The sequence below is a fragment of the Aplidium turbinatum genome, chromosome 1 (genome assembly GCF_918807975.1).
Source record: "Aplidium turbinatum chromosome 1, kaAplTurb1.1, whole genome shotgun sequence".
In the NCBI taxonomy this organism is placed as follows: domain Eukaryota; kingdom Metazoa; phylum Chordata; class Ascidiacea; order Aplousobranchia; family Polyclinidae; genus Aplidium; species Aplidium turbinatum.
This window is the reverse complement of record NC_137472.1, coordinates 19,793,729-19,818,388: the sequence shown is the minus strand read 5'-3', so window position 1 is coordinate 19,818,388 and position 24,660 is coordinate 19,793,729.

Below are 24,660 nucleotides of genomic sequence, written 5' to 3'. Positions count from 1 at the left end.
CTGAATTACACGCCCTAACAGCCATTGCGATCTCGAAACAGATTGATCAACTAACAAGACGATGTCATTTTGCACCAGATTTTGTCTTAGCTTTTTCCACTTCTGATGATGGGCAATTGTTGGCAAATACTCCTTGATCCATCTTTTCCAAAAAACATAAGCGAGGTATTGTACCTGTATCCAACGATTAGACCAGTTTGCATCACTTTCCGTGGTCTCAGTCAAGGGCAAGTTGTTACCTGGTTTTACCATTAGCAAATCGTTTGGTGATAACGGTTTATCGTTTTTTCTACAAAGGTGATTGGAGTCAAGGGCCGAGAGTTTACAATTGCTTCTACTTCCACAAACAGTGTTCTCAAATTCTCATCCGTATATGTACTGTGTGGAGACAAAGACAACAGGATTTTTCGTACTGAGCGTATCAACCTTTCCCACACTCCTCCATGTTGACTGGCTGAAGGGGGATTGAAATGCCAGTCTATTTCCTTTCGAAGAAGGTAGTTTTTAATTTTTTCTGATTCCAGGTGCGCATAGCACTTCTTATAACCTTTTCCACTTCGACAAAATTTGTTCCATTGTCCGATAAATGTGAGCTACCTCGCCTATTCTGGCGATGAATCGTCTCAAGGCGCTTATGAAGGAATCAATAGTCATGAATGCGCAACTTCCAAATGAACTGCTCTTGTTGTTAGGCAGGTAAAGATACACCCATATCTCTTAACTAAACTACTGCCCTGTTTTGCATTGATATGACCGAAGTTATTAACGCCCGTGGCAAAAAGGAAGGTTGATTTGTTTGCATATGACTTGTCGGTAAATCAGCCATCAGTTGCTCACCAGGTGTCGCATTCTGTTTCCTGCATACTGTACAGTCCTTTATCTCTCCTCGAATGGCAGAGCTACCTTTCTCCACCCAGTATGCAGTCCGTAGCGCTGTGAAAGTATGGTTTATACTGGAATGACCAGCAGTCATGTGAAAGTGTTGAATTACCAGTTTAGTTAGCCATGAATTATGAGGCAAAATGACTGGATGCCTCAAATTGAATACTACTGGCGCCTCAGACAGACGTCCGCGAAGTCTAAGGGTTTCTTCAAGCAAAAAAAGGGTTCAACTTAAGCATAAAATTAGGACAATTTTGTTTCGATGCATCTTTACCTTTGGACAAAAGTCGAAACAGTGCTAGGAAACATTTTCTTTGTTCATGTTGTAGCAAACGTTTCTTGGCTACCTTTAGCTCATCTACAGATAGCCGCGGAGATGTATTTATCCAAAAAAGCTTTGAAACTTTCATCTTAAGAAACTCAAAGTATCTCAACCATCAGGCAGTTGCCCTTTTCAACCGATGTAGTGATGAAAATCTACTAATCAAGCGGTCGGTAGACGTTTCTGCATTGAAACGTGAAAGGACCTGACTGGTAAGAACAACCCATCTTTCAAACATAGGAAATGCATCCGACAGTTCAGATAGTTTCTCCAGCTGATACGGCCAATGTTCAGGAGACTCGACCAGAAATTGTGGACCTTTCAACAACCGAGAAGATTCAGCAAGTGCACCAGCAGACACACTACGAGACACATCGTCTGCCGGGTTGAGCTTTGTAGGCACATGCCTCCAGTTCGCAATCTGACTGTGTTGCTCAATTTTCGCCAGTCGATTTGCTACAAACATAGGAAATCTCTTGCAGCTGTTGTAAATACTCCGTAACATGGCAGTAGAATTAGACCAGAACACTGATTCGCAATCTTTCAACCTCAGCTCCTCCCGAAGCAGTACATCCAACCTCACAGCAGCAACTGTGGCAAGCAGTTCCAATCTTGGAATTGTAGGAACGTTGTAAGGACAAAGACGACATTTAGACATTAAAAACGTAGGTTTGAGCTTTGATCGACCATCCGAAAATATGATACGGCATCATATGCTACACTAGAAGCATCAGTAAAATGGTGTAGCTCATATCTTGTGATGACTCGGTAGCTAAGTGGTTTCAGACATCTTTGTACACGCATGTTCTTTAACAAAGAAAGAATGGCAAGGCACGCCCTCCAGCGGTTAGCATGCTCTTCAGCAATTGGCTCATCCCAGTCGTATTCATTCAAATTTCTCAAGATCTGTTTGGCTTCAAGCGACACCGGGGCTACGAATCCAAGTGGATCAAACAAGGTTTGAGACATAGACAAAATCCCCCTCCTCGTACATGGTTTCTCAGGAATTTCCGCTTTCATGGATTTGGACAGAGGTCTTTACCCATTCCACAGCCAAATCATGGGGCAACTTGTCCACTAAATGCAGCATGGTCCCAATGAGTTGAGGCTCGCATACTCTCCAATGTCTCTGAGCGTTGTTAGAGACTTATCCAGGACAACGCAGAATTTGGCCAACCCTTCTACATCTTCTGCTCGCAACTGCTTAAAAACTTTCAGGGTCTCCTCACAGCAGTTTGCTATGATATGAGACTGGCCATAATCATACTCATCATAGTACAATCTCTGCCTTGCAAACTTGTAGCCCTGAGTTGCATCGGCTGTGTAATGCTCAACCTTTTCTCAAACACGAGGAGAACATTGCTGAAGCAGGTATACCAGCCGCCACTCGTTGCTCAGCAGCTTTGAGGCGATATGTGCTTCAAAGTTATGAACAAACGTTGAATGCTGTAACGGGTCACCATCAAATTTCTGGATACTTGGCCTTGGCAAAAAGGAATCTTCTATTGGGCCTCCGCTATGACGACTATCTCTCTTTTCATCAACCGGTTGCCACGATTGCGAAAACCTTACCACAGTTGGCTTTTCACTTTCCTTTGTGTCATCAGTGGCGGGAACATAAACGGACCGTCCAGTGTCTAAATCGACATTACCTTCCCAATTACCATCCGATTGTTGGAGATATTTCGACGGCTGTGAAGCAGAATTATCTCGCATCGAAATAGGTGGACTGCGCTCAGTGATAATTCTTAATCATGCGTCTTTCTCCTCACTGTCCAACAGCAGCAGACCATTCGTTCGGAGTTTTAGCGGTTTTCTATTAAGAACAAAACGCATATAAATAGGTTTTTGGCACAGAATACTAAATAAACAGAAAAGTTAATAATTTTGGTTTAATTGGTTTGACAGTTATGGTACGAGAATAAAGTCACAATGTTATTCACCAAACTATTTCGTGTCCAAGGTGCAGATTATCCAAAGCACAAACAAAAAAGTATAAAATATTCTACAGCAGCCTTGTTTTACTTTCTTGAGAATTTTTTACTTTGTTTATGTGTGACATCAACAGTGGATCATATCGTGCTAAAAGTTCAATCAAGCCAAGAAAATTTCCATTCCTGGTATCACCAATATGCTCAACAGTTCCTCGGAATACTAAGCCTCTTTCACATCTAGAAATAATACAACATTCAAAATACAACGTACGTAGTATTGCCCTCCATTCCTCCACTTGCCTTGATTTTTGGCTTTGAAGCTTAGTATCAACTTCAAGTTGGCTTTTACAGCGCTTCATAGCCTCGTGCTTTTCACAAAAGCACTTCAAATGCTCAGCACTATTCTCATGAGATTCTATTTTGGAAATTAGTTTTTTAAAGCTTTTATTTTGTTAATAACCATCCGAAGGTAAAGTGAAGGGCTGAAGGCTGGTCTGTGCATTTCATGTTTCTTGCTAAAAATCCGGCATGGCAGACAATATAAAGTTTGTTTTGCATAACTCCAAGCAAGATAATTTCTAGGAATTTTTTCTCCATTTGCTAAGATCATGTTTATAACTTTCTGTGAAAGCATACAGTTAAACTTCGATATTATGCCACCTTGCTATTATGCCACCCTCGCTACTATACCACTTTTGATTGTCACCAGCTAAATTCAATAGAAAATTATATATTTACTATGCCACCCCTTACCCTCGCTAGTATGCCACATGAGAGTAAAGTATTACTGTATTAACGAAACAATTAACGGTACGAACGAAACGATTAAACGGTTGTAAAACGGCAAAAGTATATGTATGTGCATGTAATATATTCTCTCAAGTTATCTACTGTAGCTCAGCCCAAAACTCTGAGGAATCATCAGCTGGCGCATGTTCTTTCGGCGAATTTCGCACACCTCGTCGTCTAGCTAGTTGATCACATCACACTGGGCTTCTCGCTTCTCTGCTGCATTAACTTCCAGACAGTGCTCCATGCCCGCTGGGCGTCTTCGAACGAAACGATTTCCTCAACAGTTATCTCATCATCTTCGCTTTCAACCGGCTCCTTGCTGTGCAACATCTCCTTCGCAATCTCATCCAGTGTGAAAGATCCACCAGTCTCGAGGCGCTCATCAGCTTCAAGAAAGTCAGACAGCTCGATCTCTTTGTTCTGGTGCATCTTTTCCTCAGCAGGCAGCGCTTCCCAGATCTCGAGCAGATTAACATCATCTGGCTCAGATTGGATTTCCTCGTACAATTATAATCGTACAACACAACGTGGCATTACATGGTCACGTCACAAGGCTGTTTTTACAAACTCTCGCTACTATGCCACCCTCGCTACTATGCCATTTTCTCTCGGTCCCAAAGGTTGGCATAGTATCGAAGTTTGACTATATCCAGTGGAGTCTCTTGGTGGCTTAGTTGAAAAGGTTTGAGAGTGGTTTTAATTAAAAATTGGTCTCTGTCACATCTACAAGTTGGTCTGGTGCATCTATTTCAACACTGGATGATTTTGCTTCAGTTGTGGCACTTAAACTAGCACCTGCACTCTGAAGTAGACTACAACAACTAACAACAACTTCTATGCTTGATTGGGCTGCAGTGCCTGCTGAAGTATATTGCCTCACCAATTTCATGAACTGCTGCACTGAAAAGTTCAGAGGGGGGCCTTTCTTGCTCTATCACTGTAGAGTGTAGGGCTGTAGGCCTAATAAAATTAAGAATGGAACTTTTTCTGGCATATTCATGAATAAATTCTTTCTCTTTTTTTCTTTTGTTTCCTTTTATACGCTCCACTTTTGTACCTATAAGCCATAACATGTACTTGTACGATCGACAAAACACTACTAATTTATCCTGCAAAACAGACTATTGTTTAGAAACCAAAATTTGTTTCTTCGAAGTGTATACCAGTAGCCTACTGCGTATGAGATTGATTGCCTGACCATTGACCAACGATCATTTATGACGACTCTTATGACGCAGTAGTACAAAATATAGGCTGACTTAGGGTTGCAAAATTCCCGGGAATTTTCAGAACCGAAACTTTCCATGGGAATTAACGGGAATTTTCGGAAACTTTCAAAACAATCTTAATTTGATGTTGAAACAGGAAAATAATGGCCTTATACTGTTTAGAATAAAAGTACTATGTGTAACTAAAATACTTAAGAACATACAAACACATGGTTTAGTTTAATAACTCCAAAAATGAATCACTACCAATATGTTTTGTTTACAAAGAAAAACAATACTGAGTCAGTTACAAAGTCGTTTTAGTTGCTGCCGGTTAGCATCTCCTCCTGCTTGGCTTCTTCAGTTGATGTACTAATGATTGTTCTTGCAGCGTCATCGACTTCAGAGTCAACTTCAATTTGAGTTGACTTGTCTTCACACAGCTCAAACAATGCAAAGTTTGTTTGTTTTTTGTTTTTCATATCTTTATCCTGCATTGCGGGAAAGCGGACTTGAGCGCTATGCATCGGTGTATGCCTTCCGACGTACACCTGACCCACGCTGCAGCCTACGGCAATGTCTGTTTCCTGTTGTCTACTCTACTTATGACTTAAATTTGGTACTACCCATTACTCGAAATCGATCACATTGATACTGACTGATACTAGTTTTTTACCCTTCCATTCGCGAGCCTATTGCGGACCTTAGTGTGAGTGTTCCCAAATACTGACCAGTATTTTTTAAATATAGAAAGAGTATGCATAATTATGCATAAGCCTCATTCTTAATTAACACTATATTAGTGTTTATAATAATTAAAGAAAATGAGAAATGCTTAAGATAGGTTTTTGGTATTTTTTTCTAATTGATGAAATATTTAACAAATGTTTTAAACATAATAAATGCTAAATGAAAATTCCCAATATTCCCGGGTCCTTCAAAATTCCCGGAAACTTTCCACCCCTTTACAGTTTACAACCCTAGGCTGACTACTCTAAACCTGAGTTTCTGTGTACAGAACAACTGTAATGCAAATTCCGATTGACTAACGCAGTGGTCGCATCTTGATGATTCGTATTAGGCGGGTCAATATAAGGTTTGACCCCAAAAAAATTTATACAAAAGGTTTTTTTGTTCTAAGTGTATGATTAGGTTGTACTATACCCCAGAAAAAAAAAGTCTACAAAAATCTGACCCCGGGAAAGTGATCAATTTACATAATTTGAAAATGGTGACCCCCAAATTTTTCAATATACACAAAATTTTTCTTTAGTTTAATTAACACACTATAAATGTATTAAACACATATAAACATGGTATCTATGCACCAAATGAACATATCAGAAACCGTCTGTGATGTCATTATGATGTCATGGAAGACATAGGCGTCAATTTTTTAACATTTAAGAAAAAATCTGAGGGGGCAAGATGATAAAAAGTGTGAAACATGTACCCAAATTTGAACAGTTCCATAAAATTATACTGTCAAAGCTACAAAAAAGAACAGAAAAGCAGGGTGGCTGCCCCTCCCAAACAATTTCTACTGGGGTGCGCGCCCCCCTGCCTCCCGGGAATGGACGCCTATGATGGAAGAGTATATGCACTAAATGTCAGAGATGAAGTACCATTTTTCAAGTTATGATTGTTACATACTAGTAGTCGTCACAATTATCATCGGTACTGTCTGTGTCGTCTTGATCCAATGGAAGGACATTGTTTGGGTTTTCACAGGACACAAGTTGGCATTGTCCACAAGCAGAGGTACACGGAAATCCGTACCTCCTACATGTACATCGCCGTGTTGTGCAAGCGATCGTGCAGTTACAATGCACAATCTTTAACAGATTATCCGGTGCAGGGTTTTTTCAGAGTCATTACTGGTGCGAATTGTTTGTCCTCAATCTTCCAACCCTAGCCAGTAGGGTCCGAATTGCTTTCTAGTCCTAACCATATTATTATTTGATAGTAAGCACGCAGGAAATGGAATATTGTAGAAGATGCAGTTGGTGGGAGTCGGGCTGGCGCAACGAAGGATGACACTGAAACTACTTTCTTTTTCAACACAGAATGTCGCAAAGATGCCAGCAAATCGCTTTGCTTTCCAGCATAGAGTAGAACCATTGACTGTTTGCCATACTCTTCAATTGCATCCACCCTCTGGCCAGGTTTTGTAAATGCAAGTGCCAAGGATTCTAGCTCTTTGGTGGCTTTCTGAAAGAGTGTTCTCTTTCCTATTCCAAAGATTCGTGAGGTGGTATCGCATCCTGTAAACGCATGGATGAAGAGTAACAGAGAACATAGCTGTTGTCCGAGACATTCCTTTAGGGTATTAATATTGTACACCCTCTGATCTTTTGACCTCTTGTCCGAACGAAAATACATTGTCTTCTTTCGACTGTCCATATGATAAAGGAGAAGAATCAAGAGATCTGTGTCTTCTCCAACCAGGGTTGTAGTGTGGTATTCAGAAGCTGCAATAGCTGCCTGAACAATATCATAGTCGGCATCTCCTTCAGCGTTTATAGCTGTGGGGCCTTTCTCTCGCAGTTTGTTGCTTAGCATATTGATCAGCCCTTGCTTATTGCAGCCCTGTGACAGGAATTCCTCCTTGTTCCAGTGAAGACTGTTGCTGGAGTGAAGCTCACTTTTGGATGATTTTTCTGCTGACGGCGTTGGTGGGTGCAGTCCTTCACTGATGGTTGATCACGATAACGGTCGAAAACGACTGTCGCCATCCCGTAATTGCGTAGGGTAAAGTCGACATAGCCATCCGCAATGGCACCGTATGTGCTTCCCTTCGTCCATTGTACGCGATGCATGAGGGAACCACCATCAAGGACATACTTCTCGGTCTGTGGTACTTCGTTGGTAACAGCCTCATCAGATAGGCTGCTTGCGTACTCATCGATTGCTTTAGCAAGCTGTGTTTTCTCTGGCTTCCTCATAATGTTGCTTGTCTCAAACAGGGCAGGTGGGAATGGGCTCAGTTCGTATTCTAGAACCTCCTCTAGAGAAAAGTCACCTGCATTCGATATGACCAAAAGTCTCTGAAAAAGTAGGGCGGGATCGATGGATCTATCTTGGGAAACTTTGATGCAACGTGAATCACGTAAAGTTTTCACTTTGTCCTTCCGTTTACTTGCATATGTAAAAACTGGCTGACCCTCCATTTTTTCTAAGATTTTCCTCCCAACCGTTCGATAGTCATCAACATTTACGCCATCTTTCGCAATCACTCCAGTGATGATGTTCCTCAGCGTTGGATCCGCACAAAATGGACTGAATGATTGGAGCTTTTCTTTGATTTTCGCGAGGTCGGCCTGATCTCTCTTCATCCTTGCCCCACTCATTTCCTTATGCTGTGCACTCGTTGTAAATGCACGCTTGTTGAAGTCCTCCATCGCATGATTGTACTGATGTACTCTGAACAAGCTGGTGAGGATAACACCCACAAGGCTCGCTGCTCCTCGCTCATTCCACTACCCCTTGTCAAGCCACCGGTTGTCTTTAGCGATCTCATCAATGTCTGTTCAATTACAAGGTCCGAACCAAGGCCAGCCCAGACTTTGTCGGTTCGCCTGATGACATGTAATCCATCCTGAAATTTCTTGAAGACAGCAGGGTCCTTCATTTTGAGGTTTTGCATGTTTTGCAAGTAGGCTACAAGTATGCTGATTTCAAGTAGTTGTGGTGCCCTGCAGCAGCAAATATTGGTAAGCACTAGGCAAAAGCACGAAGATGTCTATCCCAGGAACCAATTCGATCTGCCATCAGCAGCATTCGTGTAGGCTACATTTGACCATGTTCATGTAAGAAATCCAAAGCTTACTTGTCCTGGATTTATCAGACAAGCCAAGTTTCTTCTTGTCAAGTGCTTGCTAAAGTTTAGCATTTGTCTCCGAAGTAGCTACTGTTTCCAATGTGGTCTTTCCTTTTATCAACAAGGTGTACATGTCCTCACACGACTTCACTGAACCAACTAACTCGGGATCACTATCCATCATTTCAGAGACCAGCATCCCATTCAAGCATTTTTCTATCAAGAGGTGGCCCCGCAAAGCTCTCTGCACAGCTTTGCCACCCATCATATGCTTTACTGCATTGTCCCCATAAACAGTTTCGAGAATGTCCATCAGACCTGACCCTTGTGAACAATGCCAACTTGTGTCCTGTGAAAACCCAAACAATGTCTTTCCATTGGATCAAGACGACACAGACAATACCGATGATAATTGTGACGACTACTAGTATGTAACAATCATAACTTGAAAAATGGTACTTCATCTCTGACATTCTCTGACGTTTAGTGCATATACTCTTCCATCATAGGCGTCGATTCCCGGGAGGCAGGGGGCGCGCACCCCAGTAGAAATTGTTTGGGAGGGGCAGCCACCCTGCTTTTCTATTCTTTTTTGTAGCTTTGACAGTGTAATTTTATGGAACTGTTCAAATTTGGGTACATATTTCACACTTTTTATCATCTTGCCCCCTCAGATTTTTTCTTAAATATTAAAAAATCGACGCCAATGTCTTCCATGACATCATAATGACATCACAGACGGTTTCTGATATGTTCATTTGGTGCATAGATACCATGTTTATATATGTTTAATACATTTATAGTGTGTTAATTGAACTAAAGAAAAATTTTGTGTATATTGAAAAATTTGGGGGTCACCATTTTCGAATTATGTAAATTGACCACTTTCCCGGGGTCAGATTTTTGTAGACTTTTTTTCTGGGGTATAGTACAACCTAATCATACACTTGGAACAAAAAAACCTTTTGTATAAATTTTTTTGGGGCTGCCCCCATATTTTTCATATATTGACCCGCCTATATTTTTTGTAATTCAAAAAGCATTGGTTTATTGCTGTTTGACTTTGTTAAGGCATGTCTCATTGGTTAAGAACCACTGATGTACCACTGTAAGTTATAATTTTTTTCTCTTGTTACCTTTGTAGTGATAAATTGATCTTCAACATCATTGCATTCCCAACAATTTGTTCATTGAATTCTTTGCACCTTGCTGATGGCGTTGCTGAATCTTTGCAGAAATAGTGATTTGATTGTGTTAGAAAGAAGGGTCTCTACAAGCTTGTTTTTTGTAGATTTTGTGAAGCTAATCCACATGTGGTAAGTGGTTTAGTATACTAACGGAAGAAGATTTTATAAAAGCATTACGTATACTTTGTTTTTAATTGTGTCATGGGGGGCCATGATAGTATGAGGTTAGTGTTTTGAAAAAAAGTTTGAATTGAAACGCTACAAGAACCCCAGCAAAGCACAAGTGAATTGGAGTTTTGTCTGAATTTTTATCAATTTGATGATATTTTTATTATCTCACAGCGAAATAACATAATCGCTGAAATAAACCATGTTTAATCTACATTTTTAGTTCATCTTCAGCGTAAAGGTATCCCCTTTCTCTCATTGTAATCGATTTTTATGTATACTGTATTGCTGATGGTTATTTCAAACGCTGCAGAGACATAGCGACACACAATTGAATACCTGAAAATAATGAGAATGGTCCAAGTGATAGGCTACTATTTCGAGAAAATCAAAAAAAACTTCACAATTTTTTTTTTGTTAAAGATATCAAAGCCTGGTTAATGTGGGTAGTTACTCATGGGAATAGACAACAAAAAAGCTGTAGGCTATTGTGTGTTGCTGTGCGTTATAGTTTATGCGGTACGGATCGTCAAACTCACTGGATTTGGACCCTTCTTATATTCAGGATCTCACAAATTTGTAATGCACTGCGCTTTGCTTGGATATATTGATAGATAGCACCTTGCCCACTGGCGTAGTAACCCCCTGCAATACCTGCAGTCGCAGGGGGGCCCACACCTAAAGAGCCCCACGTTTAACCCTTTGCTTTTCAACGTTTTTTTGGAAGTTAACTACTCAAGGGGGGGCCGTTTTTGGATCAAATTCAATCAGCTGTTACGTGTGATCCGCTGGTGCTATTTCAACAGAAGTTGCACTGGTGTGAAAAAAAATCATTTGTCTATAATTTGAAAAGTCATTATTCTAAAATTTTATATGTTAAACTTGATATTTCAACTTTTGCAAAAGTACCCAAAAACGACAATTTTGACTTATCTTGCCGCTGTGTAATTACCGTGCTAATCCGATTTCATGCAAAGTTTTGTAGAACAAAGAGCTTGATCGGCCGCACGAAGTGTGTGTGCGGTGTGCATACTCATTGCATTGATGAAGATTTACGACTTGCGAGCAAATCTTATTGTAGGCTACTCATTAATTCTAAAATAGTTACAATCAGAGTAATATTGTTACACGAATTTGAAAAAAAAAACAAAACTGCGTTTGATGTTTTCTATTTTTGTCCTAAACTAATGCTTTCCGAAACTCATGGCCAGCTTCTAGTTTTATGGAACCAAACTTCTCATAAGTAACACCTTAGCCTACTTGAATAGCTGTTTACATCTTCGTTTGTGTATTTTAGGTCTACACTCTACAATATTGAATTTGTAGTATGAACATTTTTAGTAGAGAAAAGACAATTGAACAAGCTGTTGAAATTATCTGAAATTTCTAAGTTCAAATTAGACGCTTTTGGAATTGTGGATTTGTGTCAAGTCGCATCACAAATATCATGCAGGCCACATCATAAGTCATTTCGCTTACCGGTGTTTATAAACATGACTCATGAATTACATCCACTAAAAATACAGCATTTACATCAACAAAGCTAAGTTCGAAGCTCACTTTTTACTGAAGATTGTGTCAATCAATTTGAAAATGCATTTTTAGTCCGCCAGCGTCGAAACAATGCAACAGCGAAGTAAGGAACATGGGTAAACAAAAGAAATGTGAAATAAACCCGCAGTCAGCAAACCTACATTAATTTAACGTTTACAAATGTTGAATCAATGTAAAAGGACTGAATTGCTGACTGGGTCGTTATTGTTTGAAAGACAAAAAAAGGCGTAAAGGCGACAAAACGATACAAGAGCAAGACAGCGATTATGTTTCTGGCCAAAAAAAAATTAACGCTTCACTTCAAAGATAAAAATGATTACAACGAAGCTTCAAAATTTGTCGTAAAAATATTGCAGAGATACAATAAACATACTCATTTTGTGCCAGATTGTGAGAAGACTTCCTAGATTCTTTTCAAACTTTTGCAGGATTGCAAATTATTTTCTATAACTTTATATTGTCGAAAAATGGCTTCTTGGTTGAAAAAACGTGGCTACAATTCTATAAATAATTCTTAGGCCTACTACATTGAAGTAATGAAATGTTTTTTTTTTTGATTTTTTCCGATGACGTTTTACAACACCCAAAAAGTAAAAAATAATAATGATAAATAATTTCACATAACCATGGTTTATAAACGCTTCACAAAATTTGTTGCATAGACTTTACTGTTAGACGTAAAACGTTTGTAAAAGAAAACTGTTGGGTTACGTATTTATAATGTTTATTGCGCTGTTATCGAGTTATAAACTGCCTTTGTTGTCTACCTTTGTGGTTGCCGGCCAGCTTAGAGCAGCATGCAAACTACGCGTTTATGGCATTTGCATCGTGTTATGATTCTCGAAAATTTCCCACAAGGTCTTTGATTTTATCGTGATATTTTTGTGCCTTTTCTGTCCTAAACTTGAAGTCACTGTGCTCTACAATCCACATCGCTTTTTAGACTCAGTGTTCATTGAAATCTTTTGTGTAGTGCATCATTTCAAGTAGTATCTTCCCCTGAACTGTTACACAAACCGCCCAGAACCAGGTCTGACTAAATTCATGCCAAAGTCGAGCAAATTCTGCTTTCGGGATCCCTGCGGTTATTTACGGTATTTTTTGTTGATAAGTTTAGGCAGCACTTTTCCAAGATAAATGAAAACATCGGTATTGTTCGTCACTTAGATTTAGTTTTCTCAGCATTGTTTATTCATTCTTTGATCCATTAGTTTATCCCACTTTTGGTATAATCGGATCGTTTATAAATGGCGGGTCTTCACAATAGCCGGCCTCTTATACATTGGCTCAACGTATTCAGATGTTGAATCAATGATCAAGAAAGCTGATTTGTTGTTTGTCTTATGTGACGCCGAGCATTATGCCTCATCTACATTACAAAATATTTTGTAGTGAAGACTAGGCATTATCATCTTTATTTTACGCTCTTTGAAACAACACACAGTGCACCGTGAAACAAAAATGCAACACATAACAACAAGTAGGCGACATAAAGCCGCTAGGGGACATGTAGTGATCGAGTAAGCTGCTACGTGATCTCATAATTTTGAGTATACAGAAACTCACAATTACTGTTTGCAAAAACGCCATTTCTTCAGCTTCTTCTAAAAACATTTGCAGTGATACATTTCCTCAATTGCAAGTTTTGTCAATGAGAGCATTTCCATAGAACGTTTATTTCAAAACTAGGTTTTTCGTATCATTACCTAAAGGAAGATTTCTTATTGAAACGTTTTTTATTCGTCAATGGATATTTGCTGGTTGAAACAACTGTTTTGAATAGTTTGTGGCCTACATAGCATACTATTTTGATCGTGGATTGCTATTCTTCGTAGAGCTGATAACGCAAAAAACGTTTGCTATTATTGTTTCTAATTAACAACTTTGTGATCACTGGCGTTTCTTTTGTAGCATAAGAAATAACGCGCTTTGTGTTATTGAGGTCAAACCAAACAATGGAAAACAAGAGGATGTTTCTCTCTGCTCGCGCATATCGTTGCACGAAGCAATTATGAGCTTATGGCTTGTTATCGCAATGTAATCCATTTCACGCTTTGCTGGAAGTTAGCTAGAAATAGCAAAAATTCACCAAAATCTTGAATTTACAAGAAAACTACACAACTTTCAGCATCAAATTTAATATCATCAGATCCGCTTGGCAATTTTAGGAAAAGTCAAGAAAAACCAAGTGCATGGCGTTACTGTGCTTCAAGTAATCAAAGGAAATATGAGGGGGGGGGCCAAATCTGGCCTCCCTTTGAGGAGCAAAGTGTTAAGGACCCCCTCTCGAAGTTGAAGACCTTTTTTGTTTTGAAAAACAACTTTTTTGGGACAAAAAAACGGAGCGTTTCTTAGCTGAAGATGCGGTGACAAAAGCCAGCAAGGGGGGGGGGGGAGGCGCTCTCGCTAGGTATGCCACTGACCTTGCCCCATTGTCATATCAAAATACATTCATCATGAAAGAAATCTGAGACTTTTGTTATGTACAGTAAAAGCAGTTTTTCAGTTCATTGCGTAAGATAAAAGCAGTTTGTGTAAAAAGTAACTCTTTAGTTTTCATAGTCTGAGTTTTGTGCATCAAAGAATGCATCTTCCGTTGTAACGAGTTGGTCTATCATGTCTCTTGTTTCTTGGCGCAAGTATTTTTTCAGTTTGATAACATCTTGCTTCTTCGCAGCCTTAGTCAGTACTTAGCTAGTATAGCACTGATTAGCTTCTAAGGTAGGAAGAGCGTTAGGCTTAAGGATCCGAAATTTAGTTCGAACGAGTGCCATCATATTCTTTGAAACGTCAATTTATGAAAGAATGGCCTAAGAATAAGCATGTATATGGCCTAAGAATGTAAGATATAAAAAAATTTATTATGAAAGAATGGCCGAAGTCCTGGACTTGGGCCATTCTGCTAATCATACAAATTTATTTGCCTTCGATAACACGTTTCAAAGCGTGGATTTGGGTCTTTCATTTGCTCATAAGGTAGCGCTAGGCGTTAGTATTACGATGGTGGGTATAACTCATTTTTGCCAAAAATGTGGACTTGGGCCTTTCTGATTTTCAGGTATTCAATTTCAAATGCTGCAGCGACACAGCAAACTAATAATAATTGTAATCAAAAAACTGGAATTTTTAAGTTTTCTTGAAATCCTTTTATTGGGAATTTTAGAACGCTCAAACGCAGGTTTGTAGGGGAAGGGCGGGACCTGCAAGCCGATTTTTAGAAAATCTTACATATTTTTTTGGTTGGTAAGATTTACTTCAAAGTTTATTTATGGTCTTCATACTTAAACGGAGTTTTAGCATGTTCCGGCGGAAGCGGAAGGTTTTAGAGCAAAAAATGTTGCGTTCTTTGAAGTGCTCATACGATGATATGCTCATATGTGGAGGGTCCTGCAAGCTGCTTGAAAAAAATAAGTAGTATTATCGAATTTCCATTTTATGTCATGCTGTTGTCATCTATGAGTTTTATAGTATGTGAAATGGAAAACATTGAATGAATATCCTTATCGAAAAATCTCTCCTACCAACATAAAAGCAACATTGACGACTGTATTTTTGGTGCATATGAAAAAAACAAATAGTCAATGCAAAAGTTAATTTGCAATCAGCAAATTGGACAAACATGACTGTAGGCTACTTCATCATCACAACTTCATTTAGTCGAAATTGTACATGGACAAGTCAACAGGGAATCGCTTAATTGCTTTAGATCGTGCTGTAGACCCAGAGCAAAATGGTGATCTGAAAATAAGAATAACATCTTTAACTGCAACCGAGTGAATGTCCTCCACAATGGGTTTAAGAAGCCCCTGACATTTGTGGTGCTTTCGTAAAAACAACACCTCCAAGTCACCATCTTCATCCTTCTGCTTCTCCAACATAATGCACATTTCGCTTATTAGTGGAAAATCGAACCACAATAAAATCACCAATCTTTGCATCTTCTGGAAGTCTATCTTGCTCCCTGTCAATCACCATCTCATAAGTGATCATTTAACTGCAATGATTCTTTTTCTGCATCATCATTGCAAGCTGCCAATTGTTGCTGACGATGATCGCTGATAACTGCAGATTTTACTTCAATTTGTTTTCTACGTGCATTGAATTTAAGATAAGGCCTCACTTGTTGTGGAAGCAGAGGTGATGACATAGAGCCGTTGTTTTTTTAATTTTTCGATCGCTTATTATCAGCTGAATGAGTCATGGCTGTTGGAGTTGGAAGCGCACTTGAATGAAAGCGGTCAGTGAATTTTCTAGCTAAAAAGCACTCTTCTTTGAAGACATCTCTATCCAAAGGGAAAATTCCTGTAGCGTTAAATCCAGAAGTTATATTTGAAGGAGTAATAGCTTTATAAAATGCTTTTCCACTGATGGCGGCGAGATCATAAATAGTCAATCCCTCTTCAAGATGACACAACATCGAAACGTTGCATCCCGAACTGTAAAAAGTCTTAAAAGGTCTATACATCGAAACATCCAGGGGTTGCATGCGATGACTGCAGTGAGGCGGAAAGGTAACAATGAGAATTCCATGCTTTGGAGCAATCTTAACAACTTTTATAGACAAATGACTTTTGTGATTATCCATCACCAACAAAGAAGGTTTTTCTTGGCTGGTATTCATGTGTTCAATAAAATGTGTGATGACTTCAACGAACAATTGTGAGTTCATCCATCCAGATTGAGTGGGCAATCCAAGACTACCATGAGGTGCACCAGTGAGCATATACGATTTGTAAACTCGAGGAAATACATGGGCTCGTGGTAAGGCTTGCCCAGATGCTTTCACATTACAACACATTGTTACAAGTTCTCTTTGTTCTGCTGATGCTGCTTGTCCAACTTGTTTCATGCTCTTAGCTGAAACCACTTTCTTTTGTCGATGGACTGAGGTGACAACAGTCTTATCCAGGTTCCAAATTTGATGTGGTGCAAAACTACATTTCTCCATAACCCTTTTTATATATGTTACCAAAAAATAAGTTGTCATCATGCGGGTTGAAACTGATGGACCGTGCCAAACTTGTATCCTCTGGTAACCTTAAAGAAAGTTGCTGCTGGCGTTGAAGAGGTCCAAAAATCCAGTCCTTCCCAGCCTCTTTGTTCCAATACCATAATGATGGGATTTTCTTATCATTAGCCTTGGCATGCTCAAAAACAAGGACTTTATATTAAGGTTTTGTTGGACCTTGGAACATCTTGAAACAGGTGATGATGTAATCAGCCAAAAATGTTTCTTCTTCATTGGTAAATATATGTAAAATAAGTTTAGTTATGAAAATTATTAAAATGGAATGTCAAAAACTGCATCGCAAAATGAACAACACAGTAAAACCCCATACACTGCACTGCAGTTATTTAGTCATCTACACTTTTACAGCAAACAGAGGATCGCATAATATCTAATAGAAAGTTGAGTAAACACACCTATTAAAAATTGGTTAGCTATTTATATACGCTTGCTTTATAATGTTTACCTGTGTAGTTACAAAGATTATTTTCTTTGTCAATGTAGCCACATCGTTCGCATTTACATTGAGTTTCACATAACTAGATAAAGTGGTTGGGTTGACATTACGACCTTTTCCTGAAGACCGAACTAAGAACTTGTTGATGATCACATCTTGCGCGGCACGCTGCATCTCTTCAACAAATCCTCCTCTTATCAATTTATCACTTTCACCAGACGAGCAATTGCTTTAGAAATCGAATTGCTACAGTAGAATTCGCCTATAACGGCACCTGTAGGGGATTGCAAAAAGTGATGTTATAGCCGAATTGACGTTATAGACGAACTACCGCAAACTTCCAAAACTGTCTTTTGATTAAAGAAAGAGGTGTATAATCCAGTCAGGTTTACTGTGTACCACCAAACTGACAAAAGTCACGCAGAAAATACAGTAAACAAAGAAATTGTTTAAAAAAAAAACCTACAGCGAAAGGTCAGGTAATTTGCGCAATACGGCTCGTTATATACAGTAGTATATAACGAGATCTCTTTCGACAACTGTACTGTGTAACACTGCGGCTACTAGTTTATACAGTACTGCACGTACAACTGCTGCTTTGAGTTGTTTAAAGGTCAGCTGTGGAGCTGCTTTTTACACGTGATAGTTTCTCACGCGGGAAAAAAGTTAATTAAAGTCCCTGCTGCAAACGACATAGCAAAATAAAGGGAAGACATTTTGTAAGCAGCAGCGCTAACTGGATTAAAAGACTGACCGTTCGTGGTGAAGGTGATGGCTTAAAGTGACGTTATAAACGAACAAATGACGTCTGGGGACCAATAAAGGGTGCTGTTACATGCGAATTGACGTTATAGGCGATGCTGTTGTAGCCGAACTACAATGTACGGTACGTAAAAGATAGGAATTCTGCCAGGACCGAGCGAAATGTGACGTTATAGGCGAATTGACGTTATAAACGAAGCCGTTATAGGCAAATTCTACTGTATAATATACACTCAAATATGCTGTAATAATCACTAAACACATAAGCACAAAATTATAATAAATCATGGAGTAATTATGAAAAAATTGCAATAGGGGAGAGTGGGGCTAGTCGGAAAGATTTTTTTTTAAAGTGAAATTTAAAACAATTGGTGCATAACCTGACAACTTGAAGCGGCTTAAATTATCATCTATGGTGTCCTCTATCATACAACCAAAAATAAGTATTGAGTCAATTCAGCTTTTAATGAAAATTTAAAATAAACAAACGTACAATTGAGTTTTCAACTAACCTCATGCCTGGGGTTAGTTGAAAAACGTCAGTTTAATGCCCACTAATGAAGTGGATACTCTTTTTTCATCTAACAAACATTTACATGGGGTTGTAAGCAAATATGTTTACTTGCTTTAACATCAAAATGCAATGAATTCTACATCTAATCACCGTAAAAACATTTTTAATAAACGCATTGTTAAAACTTGTAATGCCGCATAGGCTATATAGCACTTTCCAAGTTATTCAAATTAAAATTTTACAATGTATGTCTGCTTAAAACAAGTACATTGAAGCTTATACTACTTATTATCATACCACGACGATATACTCGTAACATACTACATAGTCATACCGCTATCAAAACATTTTCCAACTAGCCCCACCCACTATTTTCCAACTAGCCCCATTAGCATATGACAAACTATTTTCCTAAAATATTCAAGCATAGTGCATTGGACTAAAATTTGTTTATTTCTTAGTGTTGTAAAACACCTATAGCTGACACACACCAAAAAACTTGTGCCTATCTTTAACGATATCGACGCATAAGATGTTTTTTAATACGACAAAAAATTTACTTCGAAAGTAAGAAAACACAAAAATGTCAGCCAAACAAACATACCTTGACTCAACAAATCGAAACTAACATGGATTATGTGTTTTTATAAACTACTTCACATGTTTGCAGTAAATATTTAAAAAAGTTATGGAGAGTTAAAAAAATGATCATTTTTCAACTAACCCCGCCTTCCAACTAACCCCACTCTCCCCTACTTTCATTAACATTATTGTAATATAAATAATTTAATCATACTGTGCCGTGTGATTATACAAACCCTTAGCCTACATACTTCAGACTATTGTAATGTATTTACACGAAGCGAAATGCGCTTGAGCAACGCATTTCAGGACTGCTCTCCATTCAGCGGCACCTAGTGAATGGAATAATTTCTCGGTAACAACAATCGGAAAACTTCACTCTGCCACTCTCGGTGACCGGCCCTGCGTCAAGAGCCTCTACAAGTATGCGAAACTACCAGGAATAACCAACTAAGGCTTTGTCAGTCCGAGGAGAAAGATTCAAAACCAACCAACCGGCTTTCGGAGTGTGCGCTTGACCATCGCATTTTAGGACTGCTCTCCATTCAGCGGCACCTAGTGAATGGAATAATTCCCCGGCAACAACACTTCAACAATCGGAAAACTTAACTCTGCCAATTTCGGTAACCAGCCCTGCGTCAAGAGCCTCTACAAGTAGGCTATATGTTTAACCTATCAAGGCTTTGTCAGTCCGAGGATAAAGATTCAAAACCAACCAAAGCCCTGTTGCTAGTAAGCAACCTTTACTGAGTGTACTTTTGCTGATAATTTTTTGGTTGTCTTTGTTTTGCATTGAAATGCTGTCAGCTTTACTTAGTGCTACGAAAACATTCAGTTACTCTGTCCCTCGTTAGCCTATTCCGCTCGATTGCAATCTGTGAATTTGACATAGAGAAAGCTCTGACTGCATCATTATCTGACGGCTGAGCGTATTTACAATCTTCAGGCCGCTGCAGCAGATGAGGTTTATTAACCAAACAAAGCCAAGATTTAAAATAGCTGATTGCAGTCAGGCTACTCCTGTCCGTTGGAAAGTAAATTAAGTGTGCGTTTCGCCGTCGGCAGCCTGGCCTAGTGTTTTGAGGATTAGGAAAGTAGTCATTTCGATTCCCACCCCTGCTGTTACTCTTTTTTTCTTCTAAAATTACTGTACTAAAAAAAGTTTAGGCCTACCATACCAAAGAATCAACTCTCTGACTGTGTACAAAAAGGTCACAATGCTGCAGTTAGCTGGTTTACAGAAAAATAATTGTCCAATGTTAAAGTAGCCCATCTACCGGTCAAAACACCCTATCATGCTGCAGCAACCTACAGATTACAAATAGCCTACGCTGACGGTTGACCGTGCGCCAAATGGGAGCATGGTCTGCAAGAATTGCATAGGGGCTTGTTTTCACTAAGCCAGTAGGCTACGTGGTAACTTTTGTTACGGTACGCCAAAATGTTAGCTTCAATTGTTCAGTTTACTTTTGCTAGGCTATATAGGTTACTCACCTCCAGCTGGTTGTCCAAGTTAACGCTTTTCAAACTACTTTGCAGCTGACTTCAATTTTTAAATTTATGAAAACTTTTCAAGAGCGACTATGCCGTTTTATTTGTAATTTCAATTAGGCATGCGGTATCTGCGATCTCCGGCGTATACGAATTGATCAACTATTCTTCCATCGATTACTTTGCTTCCTAATTCTAAGTTTTCCGATTAGTAAAAGGGTGTTTCAATAGCTTGGAACAATGCTAAACGTGAATTAGGCTTAAACGTTAAATAATTTTTAACCTCTTCTTTTCAGATTTAACAAATTAAGTCTTTGACAATTTCACCCATGACAAGATTAACAATCGAACAACGTGTTAAGAGTTATTGAAGCCTATTACGAAAATGGACGTTCAAACAGAAATGCATTTCGCGCACTTTGCGATTATTTTGGTCAGCATAATCGACCAACCGAGAGTGCAATTGGGAAAATTGTTCATAAACTCAAACAAACTGGGTCGGTCGCAGATGTGAAAACACCATTGCGTGCTCGTTTATGCCGTTCGGCTGAAAACATTGCTGCTGTGCGCAAGAATATGGTCGAGAGTCCAGGCACCTTTATTCGCCATCGCGCACAGGAATTGAACCTCTCCGCAACCACGTTACATCAAATTTTGACGAAAGATTTAGGCTATCTCTACACGCTTACAAAATTCAATTGACACAAGAACTCAAGCCTGCTGACCATTTGAAGCGTCGTACGTTCGCCGATTGGGCGCACGGGCAAAAACAAATCGATGAGGATTTTTCACAAAAAATCATCTTTAGTGATGAAGCCCATTTCCATCAAAGTAGCTTCGTTAATAATCATAATTGTCGCTTTTGGGCTAATGACAATCCAAGGACAATTGTTGAAAAACCGATGCATTCATCAAAAGTCACTGTTTAGTGTGCATTTTTTGATGGCGGGATAATTGGACCGTTTTTCTTCGAATATGATGCCTGTAATTCTGTTACTGTAACAGGCGAGAGATACCGTGCCATCATAACCAACCTTTTTTTTTCCTGAATTGAATGCTATGGGTGTCGAGAATTTGTGGTTCCAACAGGACGGCGCCACATGCCAGACAGCTTTTGTGAAGGATGTCAGGGTGCTTATGGAAGTGTTTCAAGAGATGGGAAATCCCTTTCTAGAGAGCTCTCAAGATTTACTGGTCCTTGACACGAGGGACATCGTGGAAAGCCCAGTAGCAGAAACTGTGAGGAAAATTGAATACCTTGGTGAGAAGCAATGTACAATGTTTGTTGAAGAAAGGCTGGAACTATGCACGAAGCCAGTTACACACTGACCAGGAACAAGCTTCAACTCTTCAGTCGGCCACAGACCAAGACACAATCAAAGCAGTGAATAGTGACTGCAGTCTTCTCTCGAGGCTGTAGTGTATATTGCACGTCAATCACGTGACAGGGATCTTGACCAGTTCTTCTCCCATGAGAACCAGGCAGCTCCACCTTTATTATCAACAGGGGGCCAACTGCGCATTGGAGTCAAAGCAGATCTACTACACTGCCAGAAATCAGACCAAACTGAAACCACAAAGCACATGTGGTTGATGCCATAATCCTTGATGGGGCAGCTATTGTTCAAATGCTTAATCCTATTGCGGAAAAGACCTTTGAAGAGTATATGAACACAGTTTTTGCACCTTACATCTTCACTCTACTGGAAAAGGTCTAAAGGCTGGACCTCGTCTGGAATGTACAGTATATCTGCCTGACAGCCTGAAGGCAACGACCAGACAGAGGAGGGGTAAGGGCATCAGGAAAAGAGTGGCTCCCTTTACCGTTATGCCTAAGAACTGGAAGGACTTCCTTCGTGTTGACCAAAACAGGACAGAACTCTTTGGTTTCTTGTCACGAGAGACCATTCGTCTTCCAATTGCTGATGGCAAGGAAATGTATGCGACCTGTGGAATTGATGTCCTGTGCTCTCCTGCCGAGTTCGACATGAGTATGACCAACCTCTCCCCATGTTCTCAGGAGGAGGCGGATACACACATGCTTCTACGTGGAAGATGCTGTCCAGAAGGGGATGAGGAAGGTGACCATACGCACTGTAGAATGTAGATACTGATGTTGTGGTACTGGCTGTGGCTTCCTTCAACCACATTAACCCTGACGAGCTGTGGATAGCTCTTGGCACTGGGTCCAGCTTCCAGTACATAACTGTTCATCGTTTGGCTGCCACCGTGAACCCCAGACGATGTGCTACTCTCACGGTCTTTCATGCCCTTATAGGGTGCGACATTGTGTTTGCATTCACTGGCAGAGGGAAGGAAGACTGCCTGGGAGATTTGGACAGTTTTCCCAGAGGTGACTGATGCTTTCGAAGAACTACTACGCATGCGAAGTGATATCAGTGAGGAGTCAATGTCACTGCTGGAGCGCTTCGTTGTGCTGATGTATAACCGCACCAGCGACATCATGGAAGTGAACGACGCTTGGAAACAGCTCTTCGCACACAAGTCAAGGGCTCTAGAAAACATCACTCCTACGCAGGCAGCATTTCAGCAACACATCAAGCGGGCTTCTTTCTAGGCCAACTGCTGGAACCAAACTCTGGTCCTAAATCCCAAGTTTCCGAGCCCATCTGACTGGGGCTGGACAAAGGAGGCTTCTGGGTGTCAGCCTCTCTGGACGACACTGCCAGAGGCATCAAAATCTTGCCAAGAACTGATCCACTGCAACTACAAGAAGGGGCCGCGTAGCCTACCAGCTACTGCAAGTGCACCCAGGCTGCACTGAAGTGCACTGCATTATGTGCATGTTCGGGAGACTGTTAGCTGCGATGACACACCTCGACATTTATGCGGCAATATGGAAAATTCGTCTGTATGTCATTACCGATATGTAGCCTACTATTCATGTGTCTGAGGCCCCGCCTGGCCTCACTGTACTTCAAGCTTTTATAGCCTCTTTCTAATGTAGGCTACATTAAACATTACACTGCCGCTAATTATCTTAACATGTCTTTTAAATAATTCCCGAGACAAACAAACTGCACCAGAATCGTGAAAAACTGTAATTTAAGTCATTGACCTTTCAAGGTCATCAGAGGTCAAATCTGGCTTACCTCCCAATTTTAAAATGAACCTTATAATATGTACTAACACTGGTGAAAATTTCATGCTTTAGTCATAATGCACAATGGTTATGATAACCAGCTGCCCTATAGGGAGGACATCTCATGCAGGCCAGGAATGCTTGATTCCTGTCTTTGCTTCTTATGATCACCTGGTTCTGTTTGTAGCCTGTCGTGAACATAGGCGTAGCCAGGGGGGGGGGGGGCGAACGGGGCCATGGCCCCCCCCCCCCAAATTTTCAAAGTTTGGATTCCGAAGTTGAACCCTTTGTTGAAAATATAATATAATTTGTATAAATTTATATTGTTTTCCAAGACATCTGGCTATTAACACCCCCCAGGACTTGTTTTAGACACACAGAAAGACACCAATAAATTTTGCAAATCGTAAATCGCGCAAAGTTTACGCGATTTACGCTTCTTTTAACTAATCTGTGGAAGCAATTTCAGAATCGCTTACTCTGGAAGGTTTTTGTGTAGCTGAGTTTTTTGTGTTCTCTAATTTTAGCCGCAGTTTTTGCCCGTTTGTGTGTAGATAAGAGCTACCTTTAATAAGTTAATAGCTGTTTATCTGCTAATAAGTTTCATACAAATATTACCCTGAAAGTGTTTCCAGAAAGCGTTATAATCCATTATTCAAGTGTAATTTTGCAAAAATTTTCCGGGGGAGCATGCCCCGGACCCCCCTAGAATACGCGTGCCTTCGGCACGCTCTAACCCCCACCAGCTTTATTGCTTCCCTTGCTTAACCCACCAGGATGCGCCACTGCACATCAGGTGGCGATGTCTTAAATCAAACATTTTGTCGTTCTCTTCAATTCATCAAATATTTGGCCCCCCCCCCAAAAAATTTTTCT